We start from the raw sequence: 10,167 nt of genomic DNA on the forward strand, positions 1-10,167 counted from the left end.
TCTTTCTTTCTTTCTTTCTTTCTTTCTTTCTTTCTTTCTTTCTTTCTTTCGTCTTTCTGTCTTTCTGTCTTTCTTTCTATCTTTCTTTCCTTCCTCCCTTTCTTCCTTTCTTCTCTCTTCCTTTCTTTCTTTCTTTCTTTCTTTCTTTCTTTCTTTCTTTCGTCTTTCTGTCTTTCTGTCTTTCTTTCTATCTTTCTTTCTTTCTTTCTTTCTTTCTTTCTTTCTTTCTTTCTTTCTTTCTTCTTTCTTTCTCTCTTTCTTTCTTTCTTTCTTTTCTTTCTTTCTTTCTTTCTTTCTTTCTTTCTTCTTTCTTTCTTTCTTTCTTTCTTTTCTTCTTTCTTTCCTTCCTTCCTTCCTTCCTTCCTCTCTTTCTTTCTTTCATTCTTTCTTTCTTTCCTTCTCTCTCTTTTTCTTTCTCCCTCTCTTCCTCTTTTTCTTTCTCTCGCTTTCTTTCTTCTTCCTTTTTCTTTCTTTCTCTTTTTCTTTCTCTCTTCCTTCCTCTCTTTCTTTCCTTTTTCTTTCTCTTTCTTTCTCTCTTTCTCTCCTTTCTTTCTCTTTTTTCTTTCTTTCTTCTTACTTTCTTCTCTTTCTTTCTTTTCCTTTATTCTTTCTCTTTCTTTCTTTCTTTCTTTCTTTCTTTCTTTCTTTCTTTCTTTCTTTCTTTCTTTCTTTCTTTCTTTCTTTCTTTCTTTCTTTCTTTCTTTCTTTCTTTCTTTCTTTCTTTCTTTCTTTCTTTCTTCTCTCTTCTCTCTTTCTCTCTCTTTCTCTCTCTCTCTCTTTCTTTCTTTCTTTCTTTCTTTCTTTCTTTCTTTCTTTCTTTCTTTCTTTCTTTCTTTCTTTCTTTCCTTTCTTTCTGTCTTTCTTTCTTTCTCTTTTTCTTTCTTCTTTCTTTCTTTCTTTCTTTCTTTCTTTCTTTCTTTCTTTCTTTCTTTCTTTCTTTCTTTCTTTCTTTCTTTCTTCTTTCTTTCTTTCTTTCTTTCTTTCTTTCTTTTTTCTTTCTTTCTTTCTTTCTTTCTTTCTTTCTTTCTTTCTTTCTTTCTTTCTTTCTTTCTTTCTTTCTTTCTTTCTTTCTGTCTTTCTTTCTGTCTTTCTTTCTGTCTTTCTTTCTTTCTTTCTTTCTTTCTTTCTTTCTTTCTTTCTTTCTTTCTGTCTTTCTTTCTGTCTTTCTTTCTGTCTTTCTTTCTTTCTTTCTTTCTTTTTCTTCTTTCTTTCCTTCCTTCCTTCCTTCCTTCCTTCTTTCTTTCTTTCTTTCATTCTTTCTTTCTTTCCTTCTCTCTCTTTTTCTTTCTCCCTCTCTTCCTCTTTTTCTTTCTCTCGCTTTCTTTCTTCTTCCTTTTTCTTTCTCTTTTTCTTTCTCTCTTCCTTCCTCTTTCTTTCCTTTTTCTTTCTCTTTCTTTCTCTCTTTCTTTCTCTCCTTTCTTTCTCTTTTTTCTTTCTTTCTTCTTACTTTCTTCTCTTTCTTTCTTTTCCTTTCTTCTTTCTCTTTCTTTCTTTCTTTCTTTCTTTCTTTCTTTCTTTCTTTCTTTCTTTCTTTCTTTCTTTCTTTCTTTCTTTCTTTCTTTCTCTCTTTCTCTCTCTCTTTCTTTCTTTCTTTCTTTCTTTCTTTCTTTCTTTCTTTCTTTCTTTCTTTCTTTCTTTCTTTCTTTCTTTCTTTCTTCTTTCTTTCTTTCTTTCTTTCTTTCTTTCTTTCTTTCTTTCTTTCTTTCTTTCTTTCTTTCTTTCTTTCTTTCTTTCTTTCTTTCTTTCTTTCTTTCTTTCTTTCTTTCTTTCCTTTCTTTCTGTCTTTCTTTCTTTCTCTTTTTCTTTCTTCTTTCTTTCTTTCTTTCTTTCTTTCTTTCTTTCTTTCTTTCTTTCTTTCTGTCTTTCTCTTTTTCTTTCTTTCTTTCTGTCTTTCTCTTTTTCTTTCTTTCTTTCTTTCTTTCTTTCTTTCTTTCTTTCTTTCTGTCTTTCTTTCTGTCTTTCTTTCTGTCTTTCTTTCTTTCTTTCTTTCTTTCTTTCTTTCTTTCTTTCTTTCTTTCTTTCTTTCTTTCTGTCTTTCTTTCTGTCTTTCTTTCTTTCTTTCTTTCTTTCTTTCTTTCTTTCTTTCTTTCTTTCTTTCTTTCTTTCTTTCTTTCTTTCTTTCTTTCTTTCTTTCTGTCTTTCTTTCTCTCTGTCTTTCTTTCTTTCTTTCTTTCTTTCTTTCTTTCTTTCTTTCTTTCTTTCTTTCTTTCTTTCTTTCTTTCTTTCTTTCTTTCTTTCTTTCTTTCTTTCTCTCTCTCTCTCTCTCTCTCTCTCTCTCTCTCTCTCTCTCTCTCTCTCTCTCTCTCTCTCTCTCTGTCACACCCGGCTTTACTCAGGAGTTACTCCTGGCTCTGTGCTCAAAAAGTCAACCCTGGCAGGCACGAGGGACCATATGGGATACCAGGATTCAAACCACCATCCTACTGCATGAAAGGCAAATGCCCTACCTCCGTGCTATTTCTCTGGCCCCTCTTTCTTTCCCTTTCTTTCTTTCTTTCTTTCTTTCTTTCTTTCTTTCTTTCTTTCTTTCTTTCTTTCTTTCTTTCTTTCTTTCTTTCTTTCTTTCTTTCTTTCTTTCTTTCTTTCCTTCTTTCTTTCTTTCTTTCTTTCTTTCTTTCTTTCTTTCTTTCTTTCTTTCTTTCTTTCTTTCTTTCTTTCTTTCTTTCTTTCTTTCTTTCTTTCTTTCTTTCTTTCTTTCTTTCTTTCTTTCTTTCTTTCTTTCTTTCTTTCTTTCTTTCTCTTTCTTTCTTTCTTTCTTTCTTTCTTTCTTTCTTTCTTTCTTTCTTTCTTTCTTTCCTTTCTTTCTGTCTTTCTTTCTTTCTCTTTTTCTTTCTTCTTTCTTTCTTTCTTTCTTTCTTCTTTCTTTCTTTCTTTCTTTCTTTCTTTCTTTCTTTCTTTCTTTCTTTCTTTCTTTCTTTCTTTCTGTCTTTCTTTCTGTCTTTCTTTCTGTCTTTCTTTCTTTCTGTCTTTCTTTCTTTCTTTCTTTCTTTCTTTCTTTCTTTCTTTCTTTCTTTCTTTCTTTCTTTCTTTCTTTCTTTCTTTCTTTCTCTCTGTCTTTCTTTCTGTCTTTCTTTCTTTCTTTCTTTCTTTCTTTCTTTCTTTCTTTCTTTCTTTCTTTCTTTCTTTCTTTCTTTCTTTCTTTCTTTCTTTCTTTCTTTCTTTCTTTCTTTCTTTCTTTCTTTCTTTCTTTCTTTCTTTCTTTCTTTCTTTCTTTCTTTCTTTCTTTCTTTCTTTCTTTCTTTCTTTCTTTCTTTCTTTCTCTCTCTCTCTCTCTCTCTCTCTCTCTCTCTCTCTCTCTCTGTCACACCCGGCTTTACTCAGGAGTTACTCCTGGCTCTGTGCTCAAAAAGTCAACCCTGGCAGGCACGAGGGACCATATGGGATACCAGGATTCAAACCACCATCCTACTGCATGAAAGGCAAATGCCCTACCTCCGTGCTATTTCTCTGGCCCCTCTTTCTTTCCCTTTCTTTCTTTCTTTCTTTCTTTCTTTCTTTCTTTCTTTCTTTCTTTCTTTCTTTCTTTCTTTCTTTCTTTCTTTCTTTCCTTTCTTTCTTTCTTTCTTTCTTTCTTTCTTTCTTTCTTTCTTTCTTTCTTTCTTTCTTTCTTTCTTTCTTTCTTTCTTTCTTTCTTTCTTTCTTTCTTTCTTTCTTCCTTCCTTCCTTTCTTTCTTTCTTTTTCTTTTCTTTTCTTTCTTTCTTTTTATCTTTCTTTCTTTTTTTTGCTTTCTTTCTTTTCTCCTTTTTCTTTTGTTTCACATCTGGCCATAATCAGGAACAACTCCTTGCTTGGTGCTTGGGGGATCAAGAGGTGCCATCAATCAAATTCTGGACTCCCACATCAAAGCATGTGCTTTACCCCTTTAAGCTATTTCCCCAATATCAAACCCATATTAAGAAACATTAGCTACAGAGGCCAAAGTTGCCTGGTGCAATTGTTCTACTCATATAAGATATATACATATATAGCAAAAATTGCTTTCATGCTGCAGTTAAAGCATAGCAGAGTACTTATGTTTAAGATGCTGGTTAGCAATTTAATCAACCCGGGTTTTGTTTTTTGTTTTGGGTTTTTTTTTTTTTTTGGAAAGTATCTAATTAAGTAGGGAGAATAACAAAAAAAAAAAAAAGAAATATGTTTTGTTAGAAATGTCAATTTTAGGGAAAGAGCAGAATTCTGATCAAGATTGTCCAAGGATCTCCATCAAGACAGCCATATCAGGAAAACAAGAGCATGAAAAGCAGAAAGAAATAAAGGCTAGACAGAATAATAAGGTTATGTAGTTGGAGAGCACAAAGGGGTCGGGGGAAGGTTGTTAGGAGAGGCTTTATGAAGAAGAAAGCAATTTTTGTGCTGGACCTTGAAGTACGAATGGCAGCCATGGGCAAGTCAGGGAGAATCCTAATTCTTGGGTACAGGAGTCACAAGAATTCCATATACTAAATGGAATAAAATGATACTAAGAAGGAAGCAACTAGATAAATTTTAGAATGTAAGTCATGCTAGAAGACAATTTACCTGGTTTCTCTTGAAATTAGTGGTGTGGGCAGAGGTCGTGTTGGAGGAAGGGTTAAATCTGGATTTTAAAGACCTTCTGTATCTCATTAGAGCAGAATGGTCTGCATTCTGTCCTTCATTCATGTAATTGACAAATATCTATTGTGCATTCACTGGGAACAGGCACTGGGTTGGTCAATCATTACTGTGTATCCCTCCCTTGGAATGTCTGTCCAGATGGTGTTTTTTATTCCCATTTCCATAACTAATGGGAATGCTCCGATGACAGCAATGACCTTGTGGTGATCCACATCCTCCAGACTTAGGCATGTCCCACATTCTGTACAGCTAATGTGTGCTGGGACCTGGAATCAGCATATTCTAGAGCCTGCCTGAAAATTACCTGGTAATGCCCAGTAGAGGAGGCCCGTGTGGTGGCAGGTGTAGTGCTCTGAGAATAAGTAATCAGAGGATGACCCATATGGACAAAATGACTAGATAGTCAGCCAAGTGATGAGAAAAGAAGAAAATCTGAAGATTACACAGGGTACTTACAAACTTCTTTTAGAGAAAAAACAACAACATATCTTTGAGAAAGGAACTTTTTCATTAAAAATAACTTTATACAAGCTCTAGCCCCAATAGCCCATTTGTTTCATTGAATATTATATATAAATAGAATCTCTTTGCTGCAACGAAATGACCATATGATAAATAATAGGGCTGATAGGGTTTGGGGGGAAAGAGATAACATATCTATATTCTCCATATCTCCATTCTTCAATGCAAAGCCATCAGGGCTCTCTTGCTAGCAAATTATTTTCTTTTTAACTACATGGAATATAAGCCTCATTGGTTTATTTTAGTGTCAGTAATCATGATACTGATTTTAGAATTAAAAAACTCACAAAGTGTAACTAGGGTTAGAGGTTAGAGATAGTGTTGAGTGATAAATGGTGCTTATAATTAGTGCAAAGGCAAGTAAACTTAAAACAACTTAAAGTTTCTCTTTTCTTTACTAAAAGCTGTTCTTCGTTCAATCAACACTGCAGAAAGTAGTTATAATTTCTGTTATTTGAATCAGTTGTGGGGCCGTAGAGATAGCATGGAGGTAAGGTGTTTGCCTTTCATGCAGGATGTCATCGGTTCGAATCCCGGCGTCCCATATGGTCCCCCGGGGTTGCCAGGAGCAATTTCTGAGCGTGGAGCCAGGAGTAACCCCTGAGCACAGCCGGTTGAGACCCAAAAACAAAAAACAAAACAAAAAAAAGAAACAGTTGCAGGAGTAAAAATAACAAGACTTTTTTAAAATTATCTCAAAATCTAGTGGAACAGGAAGATTTATATATGTTTCAATCCCAGTAAATTAAAGCAAAAGAAACTAAGGTGCAAGCAATAATGGCTGCAAATTACAGCAGTGTTGTAACTTACTATTCAACTAATTGTCTCATTACGCAACTGTATAGTGGATAAATTATAACCCCCAAAAATTTAAAATTAAATTTTGGACTAAAAGTTTAACTTACTAGTAGCTATATTATAGAGAAAACCTAGAATTAAATTTCTGGGGTTATTTTGCTAAGAAAACTTTTATTGCTATTTCATGATTTATAATACTATGAATATATTAATATAAAACTAAATTTAAGGAGCTGGAGCAATAGTATAGAGGAGAAAGTGTTCATCTTGCATAAAGTCGACCTGATTTCAATACCCTGCACCTTATCTTTAAGCATACGGGGGAGTGATTCCTGGGTGCAGAGCCAGGAGTAGCCCCTGAGCATTGCCTGTTGTGGCCCCCACACAAAATAAACCCTAAACTTCAAGGTATTAACAAACTCTTGCATGTAATGGAGATCTTTCTTAGCTATGACTAATTTTAAATATTAAAATAATAAATAATATGTCAAATATATATGATGTATTTATTAATACATAATTAAACAACACACTATTTTATTTATTATATTATATATAATTATATACTTATAAATATATAATTCTTATATATAACATATATGCCATTTAATGTATTATATTTATGTTATATTTATACTATATTAAATGTTAAATTTGATATTAAAACAATAATTAAAAATTAAATAGTCCAGCTATTGTTACCTCCAATAATATACTGAAGATAAATGGCCTATTGTACAACCCCATGCTTAATTTTTTGTTGTGTTTTGTTTGGAGGGGTCACATCTGGTAGTGCTCAAAGGAATCAATATAAGGTGCAGTATTTGAATCAGGGCTGGAGTCATAGCTGCACAGAGTGTCATAGACTTTGTACTGGCTCTTTGCCCCCATGATTAATATTGGCCCTGTATTTCTGTATATTCCTCTTTTCTCGTTAACTTAAATCGATTCCTATGTTCTCGTTAACAACTTAAATCAACCATTTGCTATTATCTTTTATATTCGGGAGGGTATAAGGAACTCATCTGAGTTGTTCTTGGATCTTCTAGGATCAAAGTCAGATGGTGGCTATGGATAAAATCCTCTTTATTTGGCTGTCTGGCATGTGGGCTTGAGGGGTTGGTGAAGTGGAAAAATTGGGAGCTAGTTGGATTGCTCTCTCTCCTTTTATTCCTCTCTCTAGCATAATGACTGAAAATGTTTTTAATGCTTCATATTTGGGGTTTGTAGACATTGATATGAGACTTTGAATGTAGTTTAAATAGTTTTAGAAACAATAAAGAAAATTTATCCCAGGGATATTTCAAATGTTACTTGACAAAAATACCCTATTATGGAATTATTAGACTGAAAAAAATTGAGTTACTTTATTAAATAAATGCAAAAATGACTTACCTTTATGAGAAATAAGGGCCACTCCTGTAATAAAAGAACTTGAAAACATAATAAAAACAAATGAAACTAAAACAGAATGGGTGAGGTAGAAAATATATGGAGATTGGGTGTCTTAAAGTTTGAAGCAATTTTAGAGCAAAACCAAAGGTGATATGATTTAAAATATGGAGGTGACAAGCTTCAAATCTAACTATTGCAACTTGAGAAAAACACATAGCAGGGCATTTTGATAGGGGTTTTAAAAAGTCTGTACTTAGCACTGTATGATCCCCTAGAAATACCAGGGGGGACCACAAGGTACAGAACCAGGAGTAGCCCCTTAATCTCACTAAATGTGCACCCCCAACAAAATATTTTGTTTTGTTTTGTTTATTGTTCTACATCTGGCAGTGCTCAGAACTTTCTTCCGGCTCTGCATTCAGGGAGCACTCTTGACAGAATTGGGGACCATATGTGATGATGGCACCAAGGGCACTCTGGTCCTCTGGTTCTCAAGGGCTCAAGGGTCAACCTCTGGAAGGCACTGTGAGGAGAGAGTCGGGGAGTGGGGGAGAGGGAGAGAGAGGAAGAGAGAGAAGAGAGGAAGAAGGATAGAGAGAAGAGAAAGAGGAGAGAGGGGTGAGGGAGAGAAGAGAGAGAGAGAGAGAGAGAGAGAGAGAGAGAGAGAGAGAGAGAGAGAGAGCTTTCTCCATGGCATCTTCCTGTCCTGTTGACCAGTGAATTGTTTCCCTGATACCTAGCAAAGCAGTTGTCCACCCGCAGCTTTAATTCCTGTCTTTTCAGGCTCTGGGGCAGCTCTTTCCCTTGTGGCTAACTCTTCCCTGGGTAGTTTTCCTTTAGTTTGAACAGATGTTTGCAGAGTTCTTTCATGAAGTTCTTTCTGCTTTCTCTGTTTCCTGTTGTCTGTTTCTTACTGGGTTCTTCATCTTCTACTGAATCTGATCACAAGACCACAGAAAAATAGTATTCAGGAAGGCACAGATAACTCTGCTCTATACTGGAGGTTTTACTGGATGAAAATAATTGAGTTCATTTTCTGTGGCAGCTGAAGATGTGTGACCTGCACAGCTACAGGTGAAAGGAATAGTGCACCCAAGCCTAACTGCAATGCACCTATGGAATATGTAGGAGTGGGACGCCCTTGCTGTGCAAAAGACATGAAGATGTGCTGATGTAACTTCCTTTTTATGTTGAAGTTGTTTGAGCATACCTAAATCTTATGGGAAGGTGCCTGTAGATAGGAAAGATTGAGAGTGCAGTAATAGGAAACATAAATGTATTCCTACCTAGCCAGAGTAGACTGGAGTGATCAAACCAAATCATTAGAAGAAGGAAGACAACGAACCAATGAATATTTAAATACCAAAAAATTTATTCTGTGGAATAGGGGAGGGAGAAAATGTCTTTCCTATAGATTATATTTTCTCACCACAAGGACAGTAAAATTTCAAGATATTAACTGTGATCAAGGAGGACAAACAATAATTAGAGAGGAATGAAGGCCTCATTATGTGTTTGGAAATAAACCATTGATGTAAATTTTCTAAACTGTATAAAATCATGAAATGAAGTTGGGAAGGTATGGTGTGTTCAGGTGATAAAATTGGGTCTTTATAAAAACCAACAAAAACTATACAGAGTTTTTGAGAAGTGGTAGGATGAACAGATAATGATGATTTGAAGATTTGAGAATTTTGTGGGGGCAAAGAGGTTAGAGGCCTAAAACTGAACTAGATGGCACATCAAGGTACACTATGTTTGACAACTGAGAGCTTACAAGGAGTTTCTGAGTTTATAGTCTATAGGACAATTTGATGACACTAGCAGTTAGTTTGAATATACCCTTCCCCCAAACTCTATCATTTTCCATCTTAGATTTCCTGACATGCATGTATTCAATAAAATCAAGGTGTTTTATATTTATACCTGTATGTTTGAGAAAGGAAGGTGGTTTGGGCTATGCCTGGCAGTGCTCAGTGAACCATATGCTATCCTGGAGACTGAACTGGGGTTGCCAAGTGCAAAGTAGGCAATTGAAGGCCTGTATTTCTGGCCCTCAAATCAGAAGTTTTAAATGGGCTTTAGGTCTATATTATTGACCTAGGAAGAGACCGTAGGAGATCATATGAATGGAATAAAATGATAACTTTTAAAGCCTGACAGATTCTATGTGAATTTGGGGGACATGGGCTGAGAATATGGGCCTGGAGTCTGGGAGGGAAGCTTGCTCTCATGTCGAAGACCAAGAGATTGGTGGTGAAGCAGTGGGGTCTAAACAGGACTGAAAGGTATATCAAGAAACACTGGAAACTGAACCTGAAACACTGGATACATCGATCCCTTGATGCAAACAGAAGAGGAGGATGAGAAGGAAAGGAAAGGGAAAAAGTGGATGAGGAGGAGGGTGAATGAAAGGACAGAGCTCTGGGTGACACTCTCACCAGAGAAGGGCTTGGCAAAGATGATTGTAAAGTGTCATTTTCTTTGACAAAATCTTGAAAATTCATTCTTAATTTACATTTTGTTCTAGAAACTGATCGGTCTTTCAACATATTAAAACAATTGCTCAGAATGTCTCCTATTTTCAGGTTTATGATCAATGCAAAAATACTCATGTGAAATTCACTGAAATCTTGTTCAGCAGTTCCATTTAAGTTCTTTCATACATACAGAATTCCATGAACTCCCTTTGATTTCAAGTTCGCTGGCTGTCTTTGTTGTCACAAAGTTGGTCCTCATTGAGAGTCAGTTTTCTTTGGGGGGGGTCATACCCGTTGACGCTCAGGAGTTACTACTGGCTATGCTCTCAGAAATCGCTCCATTGAGAGTCAGTTTTCATCTGGGTATGTTGAGTT

The 10,167-nt window shown here is 35.1% G+C and overlaps 1 protein-coding gene across 1 annotated transcript in view; it reads right to left on the reverse strand.

Moving 5' to 3' along the window:
* OCIAD2 (OCIA domain containing 2) overlaps window positions 1-10,167 on the reverse strand; it is a 945,756-nt gene that overhangs the window by 292,295 nt on the left and 643,294 nt on the right. The window lies entirely within an intron of this gene.

The sequence above is a fragment of the Suncus etruscus genome, chromosome 16 (assembly GCF_024139225.1).
Source record: "Suncus etruscus isolate mSunEtr1 chromosome 16, mSunEtr1.pri.cur, whole genome shotgun sequence".
In the NCBI taxonomy this organism is placed as follows: Eukaryota; Metazoa; Chordata; class Mammalia; order Eulipotyphla; family Soricidae; genus Suncus; species Suncus etruscus.